We start from the raw sequence: 13,835 nt of genomic DNA on the forward strand, positions 1-13,835 counted from the left end.
AATGCAAGTGCTTGCTTAATAACTTGAGTATCTTCCAACCTAAACAATGTTATAGATCTTCTTAAAGACAGTTCACTTAGCTGAAGGAAATTATCCAGCCAATGTTGTGATGCTTTGAAGTCTTCGGGGGCTATGTCAAACTGTGGTGCCATTGCAAGGGCAAATTCTTGAATCTGAGCCCTATTCACAACCAAAGCCTTTGCTCTCCTGTCAACAACCCATTCACAGATCAGGTCTTCCAGCTCAGAAAATAATAGTTGCCGACCTGATCCACACTTGCGCTTTTTAGCATTTCCCTTGTCCACTTGTTCAATGAGGTTACCATACTCTGCTCGCCATTTTCGAACCAATCGGATACTCAACATCTTCTCTTTGCAGAAAGCAGTAAGATTTTGGCCCCAAGAGTCTTCCACGATTCCTTTCTTGTACTCCACGGAGTAGCTTTTTCTTTTTGCGCTCATTTCTAGGGGTAAAAAAAAAGGAATTGGGGTATCAAGGTGGGGGGAGGGGGATCACTCAAAATGACACAGGGGGATCAGAGGGGGGAATCAAAATGGCACAGGAGAATCAGAGGGGGGATTACCATTTTAGTAACCCCTTTTGATCCTCCTGTGTCATTTTGATTGCCCCCTCTGATCCTCCTGTGTCATTTTAAGTGATCCCCCTCCCCCCACCCCTGTGCCACTGAACACCTTCACCAGACATCCCCCCTAGCCCTTTATCAGACATTTACCCCCTGGGGCCTGCCTGGGGACTGTCACTGGGCTTGCTGTGGCCTGGATCTGGGCTGGAGCAGGGTCTGCCACTGACTGAGAACATTCAGTCATCATGAAGGCGGCCGCGAGCATCAGGTAGTGTCACCAGAGACAGACCAGCACTCACCACCTTTGCCGTGTCCCGTCCACTCTAATCCTCCTGTTCTTCTGCATGCATCTGCGAAAGTCTCCTCCTCTCTCCCGCCCCGCGCTCGCCGCTCACTCCGACCGCCGCTCCGCCTCAACACAGCAGTGACGTCAGGACTCCGCGTAATGTCACTGGTTGCTAGACGCCAGTCGGGGCGGCCCTAGTGACCAGTTTACGGTAAATAAATTTTCATTCTGAGACAGAGCCTGGGGCCTTATTTTCGGGGGATGCCTTATATTTCACTCAGAAGGAAACCTGTATTTTCGGAGGATGTCTTATTTTCGGGGAAACACGGTACCTAACCCAACAACTCAAAGAGTTAGAAAAAGAGCAACAAGAAAAGTCCAGTGTAAGCAGAAGGAAGGAAATAATAAAGATCAGAGAAGAAATGAATGACATAGAGACCAAAGAAACAATACAAAAGATCAACAAAACCAAGAGCTGGTTCTTTGAAAGGATAAACAAGATTGATGAACCTCTAGCCAGGCTCACCAAGAAGCAAAGAGAGAGGACCCAAATAAACAAAATCAGAAATGAAAGAGGTGAAATAACAACAGATCACGCTGAAATACAAAGGATTGTAAAAAAATACTACGAACAACTCTATTCCAACAAACGGAACAACCTGGAGGAAATGGACATATTCCTAGAAAAATATAACCTTCCAAAACTCAATCAGGAAGAATCTAAACAGCTCAATATGCCAGTAACTATGGAAGAAATTGAAGCAGTCATCAAAGAGCTTCCGGCAAACAAAAGCCCGGGGCCAGACGGCTTCACAGGAGAGTTTTACCAAACATTCAAGGAAGAACTAAAACCTGTCCTCCTCAGACTATTCCAAAAAATTCAAGAGGAAGGAACACTTCCAAGCTCCTTCTATGAAGCCAGCATCACCCTAATACCAAAACCAGATAAAGACAACACAATGAAGGAGAATTACAGGCCAATATCCCTCATGAACATAGATGCCAAAATCCTCAACAAAATTCTAGCAAATCGGATCCAGCAGTACATCAGAAAGATCATACACCATGACCAAGTAGGGTTTATCCCAGGAATGCAAGGATGGTACAATATCCGCAAATCAATAAAAGTGATACATCACATAAACAAATTGAGAGATAAAAATCATATAGTCATATCAATTGATGCAGAAAAAGCATTTGACAAAATCCAACACCCTTTCTTGATAAAAACTCTCAACAAGGTGGGACTAGAAGGATCATACCTCAACATAATAAAAGCTATATATGATAAACCCACAGCTAACATCATACTCAATGGGCAAAAACTAAAACCATTTCCCCTAAGAACAGGAACAAGACAGGGATGCCCACTCTCACCACTCCTGTTTGACATAGTACTGGAAGTATTAGCCATTGCAATTAGACAAGAAGAAGAAATAAAAGGCATCCAAATTGGAAAAGAAGAAGTAAAGCTGTCCTTATTCGCAGATGACATGATATTGTACATAAAAAACCCGAAAGACTCCATCAAAAAACTAACAGACTTAATAAATGAATTCGGCAATGTAGCAGGATACAAAATTAACGCCAAGAAATCTATGGCATTTCTATACACCAACAGTGAACTTACAGAAAGAGAGACTAAAAAAGCAATCCCATTTTCCATCGTACCAAAAAAATTAAGATACTTAGGAATAAACCTAACCAAGGAGGTAAAAGACTTATACGCGGAAAACTACAGGAAACTGAAAAAAGAGATAGAGGAAGATGTAAACAGATGGAAGAACATACCATGTTCATGGATTGGTAGAATCAACATCATTAAAATGTCCATACTACCCAAAGCAATCTATAGATTCAATGCACTCCCCATTAAAATACCAATGGCATATTTCACAGACCTAGAAAGAACTCTCCAAAAATTCATCTGGAATAAAAAAAGACCCCGAATAGCCACAGCAATCCTGAGAAAGAAGAATAAAGTAGGAGGGATCTCAATACCAGATTTCAAGCTGTATTACAAAGCCACTGTCCTCAAAACAGCCTGGTACTGGCACAAGAACAGACATATAGATCAATGGAATAGAATAGAGAATCCAGATATCGACCCAAACCACTATGCGCAATTAATATTTGACAAAGGAGGCATGAACATACAATGGAGTCAAGACAGTCTCTTCAATAAATGGTGTTGGGAAAATTGGACAGATACATGCAAAAAAATGAAACTGGATTACCAACTTACACCATACACAAAAATAAACTCAAAATGGATACAGGACTTAAATATAAGACGGGAAACCATAAAAATACTAGAGGAATCCACAGGCAGCAAAATCTCAGACATATGCCGAAAGAACTTCTTCACTGATTCTGCCCCTAGGGCAATGGAAGCCAAAGAGAAAATAAACAAATGGGACTACATCAAAATAAAAAGCTTTTGCACAGCAAAAGAAACCATCAACAAAACAACAAGAATCCCCACTGTATGGGAGAACATATTTGCAAATGTTATCACTGATAAAGGTTTAATCTCCAACATCTACAGGCAGCTTATACAACTTAATAAAAGGAAGATAAATGATCCAATAAAAAAATGGGCAACGGACCTAAATAGAATCTTTTTGAAAGAAGACAGAAGGAAGGCCAAGAGACACATGAAAACATGCTCAAAGTCACTAATTATCCGAGAGATGCAAATCAAAACAACGATGCGATACCATCTCACACCTGTCAGAATGGCTATCATCAACAAATCAACAAACGACAAGTGTTGGCGAGGATGCGGAGAAAAAGGAACCCTCGTGCACTGCTGGTGGGAATGCAGACTGGTGCAGCCACTGTGGAGAACAGTATAGAGTTTCCTCAAAAAACTGAAAATGGAACTCCCATTTGACCCAGTAATCCCACTCCTAGGAATATTTCCTAAGAAACTAGAATCACCAATCAGAAAGGATATATGCACCCCTATGTTCATAGCAGCACAATTTACAATAGCTAAGATTTGGAAACAGCCTAGGTGCCCGTCAGCAGATGACTGGATCAGAAAACTATGGTACATCTACACAATGGAATACTATGCTGACATAAAAAAGAAGGAATTACTACCATTTGTAGGCTCCTGGATGGAATTGGAGAACATTATGCTAAGTGAAATAAGCCAGTCAATGAAGGAGAGATACCACATGATCTCACTCATTTGGGGATAATGAAGAGCATTGTAGACTGATGAACAGGAAGATAGATACAGAGGCAGTGGGGCATCAGACAGACTGTCGAATTACAGCGGTACGGTTAGGGAGAAGTGGGGGAAATAAGAGATCAACTGAAGGACTTGTGTGCATGCATATAAGAGTAACCAATGGATGCAAAACATTGGGGGGTGAGGGCATGTATGGGAGTGGGATGGGGGGTCAATGGTAAGATATGTACACATATAATACCTTAATAAAAAAATAAATAAATAAAATAAAAAAATAAAAATTAAGTGAATAAAAAATCTGATAAACAGAATAAACTGGTGAATATAATAGAATCAGGGGCATAGAAAGGGAGTGGACTGACAATCCTTGGGGGGAAATGGGTGTGGGGGGTGCGGGAAAAGACTGGACAAAAATCGTACATCTATGAATGAGGACAGTGGTGGGGGGAGGTAAGGGCAGAGGGTGGGGTGGGAACCGGGTGGAGGGGAACTATGGGGGGAAAGAAGAGGAACAACTGTAATAATCTGAATAAAGATTTATTCAACCAAAAAAAATAACAACAACAAAAAATAAATAAATAAATAGATGGGAAGATGTCCATGTTCACCATAGGAAAACTTAATAGTATCTAATGTTATATGAAGAGACTAAAGACCTAGAATAGCCAACACAATATTTAAAAAGAATAAGTTGGAGGACTGATACTACCCAATTTTAAGACTTACTGTAAAGCGATATTAATCAATGACAGACTCACATAAATATAGTCAACTGATCTTTGACAAAGAAGCAAAAATAATACAATGGAACAAAGATTTTTTTTCAACAAGTGGTGATGGAACAACTGGATATCCAATACAAAAGAAAATGGATTTAAACACAGACCTTACAAAAATTAACAAAATTAGCAAAATGTATCACAGACCTAAATGTAAAACATCTATACTAATAAATGGGTAATATGCTAATTAGGCCAGATAGACCTGCCATCTTCCAGACAAAGCTGCAGCAGCTGTGAGGGCCAAGGAGCACCTCAGACACGGTGGCCAGCAGTGGCAGCAGCAGCAGGGTGATGGGGCGGCGCCTTCCCCTGATCAGCCTGGTTGCCTCCTGCAGAGGGAGGCCAGACTGCGGCTTAGGGGAGCGGGCCTAAGCCATCAGTAGGACATCCCTTGAGGGCTCCTGGACTGGACTGTGAGAGGGGGCAGGCCAGGCTGAGGGACCCCCCTCAGTGCACGAATTTTCGTGCATTGGGCTTCTAGTTACACTATAAAACTTCTAGAAAATGACACAAGAAAAAAACCTAGCTGGCAGAGGATCTGGTGATGATGACTGTTGTTGTTAATCCTCACCTGAGGACACTTTTTCTATTGATTTTAGAGAGAGTAGAAGGGAAGAGGGAAGGAGGAGAGAGAGAAACATTGATGTAAGAGACACACATCGATTACTTGCCTCCCACATATGCCCCACAGGGGGCAGGGATTGAACTTGCAATCCAGGTATGTGCCCTTGACCAGGAATCGAACCTGTGACCCTCCAGTGCGCAAGCTGACACTCTAACCACTGAGATCACCGGCCAGGGTGACGACGACTTTTTAGACACAACACCAAAACTTGACTTCATTAAAATTAAACATTTCTGCTCAGCAAAAGACAATGTCAAGAGAATAAAATGAGAAACCACAGGCTAGGAGAAATATTTGCAAAAGATACATCTGATAAAGGACAGTTAACCAAAATATACAAAGAACTCTTAAAACTCAGCAATATGAAACAAAGAACCTGATTTAAAAAATGGGCCAGACACTTTGACAAACACCTCACCAAAGAAGATATACAGATGATAAATAAGCATATGAAAAGATGCTCAACATCATATGTCATTGGGAGAATGCAAATTAAAACAACAATGAGATACCAGTACATACCTATTAAAAAGGCCTAAATCCAGAACTCCAAATGCTGGTGAGGATCAGAGAACAGGAATTCTCATCCATCACTGGTGGGAATGCAAAATGGTACAGCTGCTTTGGAAGACATTTTGGCAATTTCACAGGTTCCAGTCATCACTTCTGTACTTAACTGAGCCTTGCTTCCTAGAGCACATATGCTGTTAGCAGCGGAGACTCCTTCAGTTTGGGTCTCTGTCAGATGAATCAGTACTCATGGAAACACTGGAGTGTTTCAGAATACTCCCCAGGGGCAGATGAGGGCTACTGTCTAAAAAGAAGCTTACATCTGTCCATCTGCATATCAAACATTTCAAGGCCTAAGAAATTAGAATTTCCCCCACAACTGGAGGGCTGCGCAGAGGCATCTGCAAGTAAGAAGTCATGTTGGGCCTCTTTGTCCAGTGTTTCAGTTTGGATCTCTTTGTCCAGTGATTCTAAGACTGGCTTGGTGGTCACAGTGCTAACCTCACTCTCTTCAGTTTGAGTCTGGATATATAAGGCTGAAAATAACTGGTATCACAATCAGTTGCGGGATTCTGAGTTGGGTCAGATGGGAGCTGGGTGTTAGGTCCAATATTCGTGTCAGACAGCAGACTACAATTTTCCAGTGCCTGACCAGGCAGACTACTTGACAATGTTTTCTAAATCACTTAATAAATCTAGAGTTTGGGTCTGATTATCTGACATGTTCTTTAAAGGAAGCATACTGTTCTGTGCACTGAGGTTTATAACTGGTGCAGATTTCTCAATATCTTGATTTAAAGTATTAGGCTGGTTCTGGGGTAACAAACCATGAGTTACAGTCTCTCCACCAAGCTGCTGCTTATAATACTGTCTGTAGAAGCACTGTATGCTGAATGGACACTCTCAAAAATGTCTCCACACATTGTAGCTTGGTCCATCTGTACTCGGTTTTCTGTTGGACTTCACATTCCACTGGTTCGAGTTTCTCTGGAGGTCCCACCTGACTGGAAACAGACATCTAAAAACACATCAGTCTGAGCGGCTATAGATGAAGTTACCTTAGAACTGGGCAAAAACGTTTGAGTATGAACACTAATGGGAAGGGAAACTTGAGAACCAAATGTCAAATCAGTTTGAGAACAAGATGGTATAGAGGAATCGGGGCTCACCCACTGTGCAGAAGATATTAAGTGTTGCTTGGCATAAGACAGATCTGTCCGTATATTGCATGAAAAAATGCTGTGCTGTTGACATTTGCTCCCTAGTTCTTATAAAGGATTCAACTGACTTTGATCCAAGTTCACTTGAACACCTGTATTTATTGGCTCACCAGCAACAGGATTCACCATTTTTTAAAAAGGGAGGTTCTCCTTAAGAGAGAGGGCCTCTGAATCAAGGCTGAGGATCAGGGTTTCTATTGACAAGACCAGTAAGTGCACACCACCAGGGGCAGAGCCCTGATGATGGACACCTAACACCACAGGCTGGGCCAAGGTGTCAGCTATAGGCACAAAGACAGGCATAGGAGAAAACTGCATAAACAGGTAGTTTACCAAAGCCACTTCTGATGATATCTTGGCACTGTTCTAAGAGTCTGCTTTCTGGCATTAGGGCCACAAGAGTCTTCAAAGGAAGCGACTAACTTTTATTTCTGAAATTTCTAATTCTTGAGTGCCTAATCTCAGGGTTGGTTGGTTGCTCAATGAGTCAATGATCTTATTGGACAACTACCGCATGTGCAGGCAGTTTTCCATTTTCCTCTTCTTTCCAGGTGGATCCTGTGTTCTGCAGGGATCTACGACCAGTTCGGTAGATGTGCAACTGTAACGCAGTTCTACTGGCATAGGAACTGCCACACGTGCACTGAAGGTCTTCCCCCATCCTCTGCGTGGCTCCAATTCCCATTCAGTGCCATATGAATTGCTGCACTTACTACATTTATGCTTCTTTTCGGCGTGCATTTTTATAAAGTGCCGTTTTACAAGAGAAATTTGAGAAAATGGTCTGTCAGGGCCCCTAGGGCATCCTTCAATTGAACGACATTAGAATTCCAGCACCGTTTTCAAATCCTTTCTTAATGTTGGATTTACTATATCATCCTGCAGTGGGTGGCTCTTAACCAGGTGCATGTTAAATGTGGGGCTGCTGGACAGGATCTTGCTGCAGCTGTGCACAGTGCACAAGGTATCAGTCTGCAGGGCCCAGACAGCTTGCTTACCTCCCACTGGATCAGTACCCCTGCTGGCGGCTGGCAGCAGGACCTACAGGCTGCTGCTTTGCTGAGCTGGCGGAGGTCTCAAGGCTGGCTGCCTCTTAGTGATCGGGTGGCACACAGGCCTGAGGCAACAGCAGCTCCCCTCAGCTCTAGGGACAGGCGAGGGCACCCAAGGTCAGAGCCTGGGGTCCCGCAGCGGTCCCTGCGTCAGAGGCCACCATGGTTCCACACTGCCTGTAGCAGCTTTATTCATAATTGACAAAACTTGGAAGCAACAGAGATGTCCTTCTGTAGGATGTATAAATAAACTGTTTTACATCCAGACAATTAAATACTATTCAGCACTAAAAAAGAACTGAGCTATCAAATCATAACAAGACATGGAGGAAATTCAAATGCATATTACTAAGTGAAATATGTCAAGTCAATCTGAAAAGGTTATGCACTGTATGGTTCCAATTACATGGCATTCTGAAAAAGACAAAACTATGAGACAATATAAAGTATTTGCCAGGCGTTAGGGAGGAGAAAGGGAGGAATAGATACAGAGAATTTTAGGGCAGTGAAACTACTCCGTATGACACTATAATGGATAATACATGTCATTATCAATTTGTCCAAACCCATAGAGTACAACACCAGTGTGAACCCTAATGCAAAGGGAGATAATGATGTGTCAGTGTAAGATCATCAAGTACAACTAATGTACCCTCTGGTGCAGAATGTTGATGGGGGAGCGGGGGAGAGGCAAGGGGTAGCTATGTGTGTGTGGAAGCAGGGGTATATGGGAAATCTTTGTACCTTTTGCTCGATTTTACTACGAACCTAAAACTACTCTAAAAAGTAGTATTTTAAAATTATTTTTTTTAATTTTAGGTTAAAATGAGACTATCTTTAATCCAATATTTCTATGTCATTGGATTTATGCTAAGGAAATCACTGATAAAGTGGGGGGGGAGGGGAGAATGTGTGCACAAATATTCTTCAAAGCCTTTTTTATAATTGTGAAAAATTGGAAACAACCTAAATTTCCACCATAAAAATCTAGTATATCCTTGTATAGAAATATAATTAAGTATTAAAATTAATGTTATATATAAGGTTGGAAAAAAACTGAAATGTCTAACTATAGGGCCAAATGAATTATAGTATGACCATATAATATTAAACGAGGAAGCCATTAACTGTATATGGGCTAATATGGAATGATTCTTTATACTAGTAAGTGAAAAAGCAAATCACAGGGGGAAAATAAATGTGTGTGTCTGTGTGTGTGTGTGTGTGTGTGTGTGTGTGTGTGTGTTTACCACAAAAAAAAGAGAAACATATATATTACAGTGGATAATGTATCCCGTGGAGGATTCATAAAAATTCTTTAACAATGGTTGGTCCTGGGATTGAAGGAAATCTTACTTTCTTTTTTATTATTATTAAAATATAAGACACATAGTTAAAGTGCATTAAGCACAAAATAAAGCTCAATAATTTGTCACAAAGAGGACACCCATGTAACCCACCATCTAGGTCAAGAAATAAGTACTGCCAGCCCCCAAGAAAGTCCCTTTCATGTCCCCTCCTAATCATTCCCCTTCCCTAATCCCAAAGGTAGCAATTATACTAAATTCTGCTTCTAATTTGCTATGAGTTTTTGTTTGTTTTTTTTTTATCATGAAGAAATGTTAAATTTTATAAAATGCTTTTCTTTATCTACCAAGATACCATATGCTTTATTCTATTAGTATGGTAAATTACATTGATTTCAATTATTAAACCAACCTTTAGTTCTTGAAATAAACTCAATTTGGCTATGATGTATAATTCTATTATATTATTGGATTAAATTTGCTAATAATGTTGTTTAGAATTTTTTGCATCTAGGTTCATGAAAAAGATTGACAGTAATCCCCTTTTCTTATAATGTCGTTGGGTCAGATTTGGTATCAAGGTCTGGTATCAACATTTGGTTTGTAAGTACAGTTGTACTGGCCTCATAAAAGAAGTTGGGAACTGTTCTCTCTGTTCATATTCTTTGGAAAAATTTGTATATGCTATTTTTGTGTGACATTTCTATTTTTGTTATAATCCATTCTCCATGACTAAGTTGTAAGCTCATTAAACCAAAGACTATACACGGGTTTTTCTGTCTCCTAATCATCCAACCCTTTGCTTTGGATGTGGCAGGATTTGAAAAAAATAATCATTATATTAACAATTATTTTTTGAGAATAAAATTGGTCAACCCATAAAAAAACATTCAATTCATATTAGTAAGCATATACATGAAATTCACTTCCACCTATTTTGAACATCAGAAAGATCCCAGAATGTTAGGGCTGGACTCATCTGCAGTGTGCTCCCTATGTCTACAAAACTGTTCACATTACATCATAGGTAACAGCATCAGTGAGTGGGAAAAGCTCCTATTTTGAATCAAATCTCGGAGCTGAAATCCAGATAGCTCCATTCACAAGTGGTTTGTCTTTGGTCACATTATATAAATTCTCTGAACCTCTCTATTTCCCTCAGCAAAACTGAAATAATAAAATTTGCCTTATAAAGCTACCATGAGGTTCAAGATGATGTGTATATAACATCCAGGCACTATAGTAATGGAGGGGGAAGGGGAGGCATCTTTTACTCTGACGTAAACTCTAACACATATTTAAAGTCATATTTTTCAGTGGTAAGCTCCAAATCTTCATCTCCAGATCTTCAATGCCTTAAACAGTTTCCATTAGTTAACCTTTTCCTTCTGAGTCACTTCTTCTCTATACAATACAGTTTGTTTCCTTACTTTAAAAACTTTGTACCATTCAAAAACTTTCCTGACTACTAACTTATTTTCCCATCTTACCTATTTTTCTTGCTAAATTCTTCCCAAAAACATTTCCAAAATCTCCCATCATGAAGGTCAGGGAACTAAAATATTCAGCAAATGTAACTGTTTTGCCCTGTGAATTTCAAGAAACAGCTAGCTTCTCTTACACTTACTTTTAAAAGAGAAATTGAGACACAGCGAGTTTTATACAAGCTACAGAGTAAATTATCACAAATGGGGGCAAGGTCTAGACTCTAGAGCCTTACATTGTCCTGATTACTCTATCAAATATTAGTCTGGGTAACTCTTCCTCAAGATGGTTACCATCGCCTCTACGAAACATAAATGCATGAAAATAAATGACAAATCCCTCTGAATTTAGTAAGGAGGTTATTTGTCCTTCTATTTCCATCTTTTCGTTATTTTCACTGCATACAATGAATGCAGTAGTAAGGGCAATGCAGATATGTAGTATGCTTGATATCACCCATTGTCCCATTATATTGGATAATGTTTAACTTATTGCTGGGTGCAAATAAAAGTTTGGAGGCCTGGAAACACAGTGACTAATAACGATAAGGAACTAAGGATCACAAGGAAAGTTCAGAACACAATCAGGCATGAATTTGCAGCAATAGTGGTTTCATTTGAAATCACTCGGAAACAGTGACCCATATTCCTCCAATCTGCTGCTCCTTAATTAGTCTTTTTGCCTTAGTTTATGCTAAAGGCAAACATGTATTTAGTGTAGGAAAGGAAATGGAAAAAAAACAGAGGTGACCCAAACAATCTCCGCAAAGTAAGGCTTCTAACCTACAATCAAATAGCTTAGTCACATCATCCAAGTGAACCCAAATTACTCAAAATCATTAAATAAATGATTCAGTCTCCTATCCTACTCCCAGGAAAAATGTAACCAGAGATACAAACACCATCCCACAGAACTGAAAGAAACTTCGTTCTTTTTTTAAGAGATAAAACTACTAGTATGTGAATGATTTTATATTGCAATATTAAAAATATCAACTTAAATTTTCAAGCATTTTAAACACAGGCCACCCAGTGCTAACCCTAAGCACTCCTGGTTTTTGTACCAGTGAGCACATGGCTTCAGTCCATGTTCAACACTTAATTAAGAGATTCTTTTCAAAGATTGTAGTCTGGATTTACCATCTTCTTAGAGGCCATGCTGCAGTTCATTAGCAGCCAACATCTGGCTGGAATGCTTTAAACTACCATTTTCCTTAATCATTATATAGATGAGGTTTTTGTTATTCTAAGCAAACTCAAACAATGTCCTTGTATAGACTTCTAACATAATAATTAGCGACAGTGCAAATTGTTTTCTGATTTTCCTTATCCCATGTAGCAAACTGCTATTAAAACATTCAAATCATAGTTTAAACTTTGTATAACTGTGAGATTCTTTTCATTTTATAATGTAGATCATGTCTTTACTTTTTTAAGCACAAGGTCTCATTCTGAAGGCCAAGAAATATTTAATTTAAATGCAGCTATATGCAAAGAAAAAAATGTAGTCTTAAACTTTCTCAAGGAAACAGCCCTTATAAACTCAGGAAAATGAAAACTTGAACACATTTGGCACAAAACTTTGAACATTCCACTTACTCTGCTTCTGAACCTCAAAGGTCACTTGCACGGTATGGATTTCAAACTTCAAAAACACTCCTCTGAAAAGAGTATCAACCCATGTCTATACAACTAATTTGCCCCTGAAATTTAGTTAACTAAATCTGTTCAGGGACTTAAGCAAGTAGAAAACATCCCTGTAGTCAAATAAGGTTTTAAAAGGAATTTCATGAGGCTGCATAAGAATTTTTAGGCCTCGGTTGACACATATTTATAAGTCTGGCTCAGAAAACTGTTATAAGACACTTATGGGTTCGCTCTGCCTGAAATGCCCTTGGGCCTCTCCCAGGACTTTGTTTCAAAACACAGCCTTGACTTCCTTCAAATTTTTTTTAGGACTCACTACTTACTTAAAATATTCCCTGTTTAATTTCACCACAAAGCCATTCTTAAAACACTGTTCCCCTTTTTACATATAAAATATTTCACACCTTGGATGAGATAGATGCCCAACGAATAGGTCTTCTGTTACTATTTCACTATGTGTATTAAGTTTCATAATGGCATTAACTATTTCTCTCTCTCTCTCTCTCTCTCTCTCTCCCTTTCTTCCTCCTTTCCCTCCCTCCCTCCCTCTCTCTTTCTTCCTTTCTCTCTTTCTACTGTTCCCTCCCATTCCAGGATTGGGTACAATGTGGTACTCCCAGCTGAAAGTACTCAAATCAGTATAAATCACATCTTACTGTCCTCAGCTCACAGCCCTCCAAAAGGCCTCCTATTACAGTTGGAATGAAATGCAAGTAAGACCCTACACAGGTGGCCTCTGACCACCACTCTCAGCTCACCTCCCATCACTCTGCCCTATCCCCATTCACCAGCCCCAGGACCTACACAGGCCTCTGCTATTTTCCCTTAGGCAGTGGTCGGCAAACTCATTAGTCAACAAGCCACAGATTGCCGCCACTGCCTTAGGGCTTTTGCACTGGCTGTTCCTTCTGCCTCCCTTCTCTGCTCACTCCCTCAGGTCTCTGTTCAAATGTCTCCTCTTTAGAGAGGATTTCCCCTAACTCCTTATCTAAAATAGCAGCTTCCCCTTACTACAGCCTACTTTTCTTTATAGCCCTAGCTGATACTATACTATACTAGAGGCCCGCTGCAGGAAGATTCCTGCAATAGGGCTTGCTGCAATGGTCTGCTTCTCTCCCTTCTACCCCCCTCCCCCGC

At 40.1% G+C, this 13,835-nt stretch overlaps 1 protein-coding gene and 1 pseudogene across 5 annotated transcripts in view; both read right to left on the reverse strand.

The window, feature by feature from the left end:
- Window positions 1-13,835, reverse strand: part of GALK2 (galactokinase 2) — a 163,981-nt gene that overhangs the window by 99,739 nt on the left and 50,407 nt on the right. The window lies entirely within an intron of this gene.
- LOC308254120 (ATM interactor-like) lies at window positions 6,062-12,209 on the reverse strand (annotated as a pseudogene). The gene is made up of 2 exons: window positions 12,192-12,209; window positions 6,062-8,180 (listed from the first exon to the last, which is right to left on the reverse strand). The product of its transcript is annotated as an ATM interactor-like (transcript).

The sequence above is a fragment of the Plecotus auritus genome (assembly GCF_963455305.1).
Source record: "Plecotus auritus genome assembly, chromosome: 1".
Classification (NCBI taxonomy): Eukaryota; Metazoa; Chordata; class Mammalia; order Chiroptera; family Vespertilionidae; genus Plecotus; species Plecotus auritus.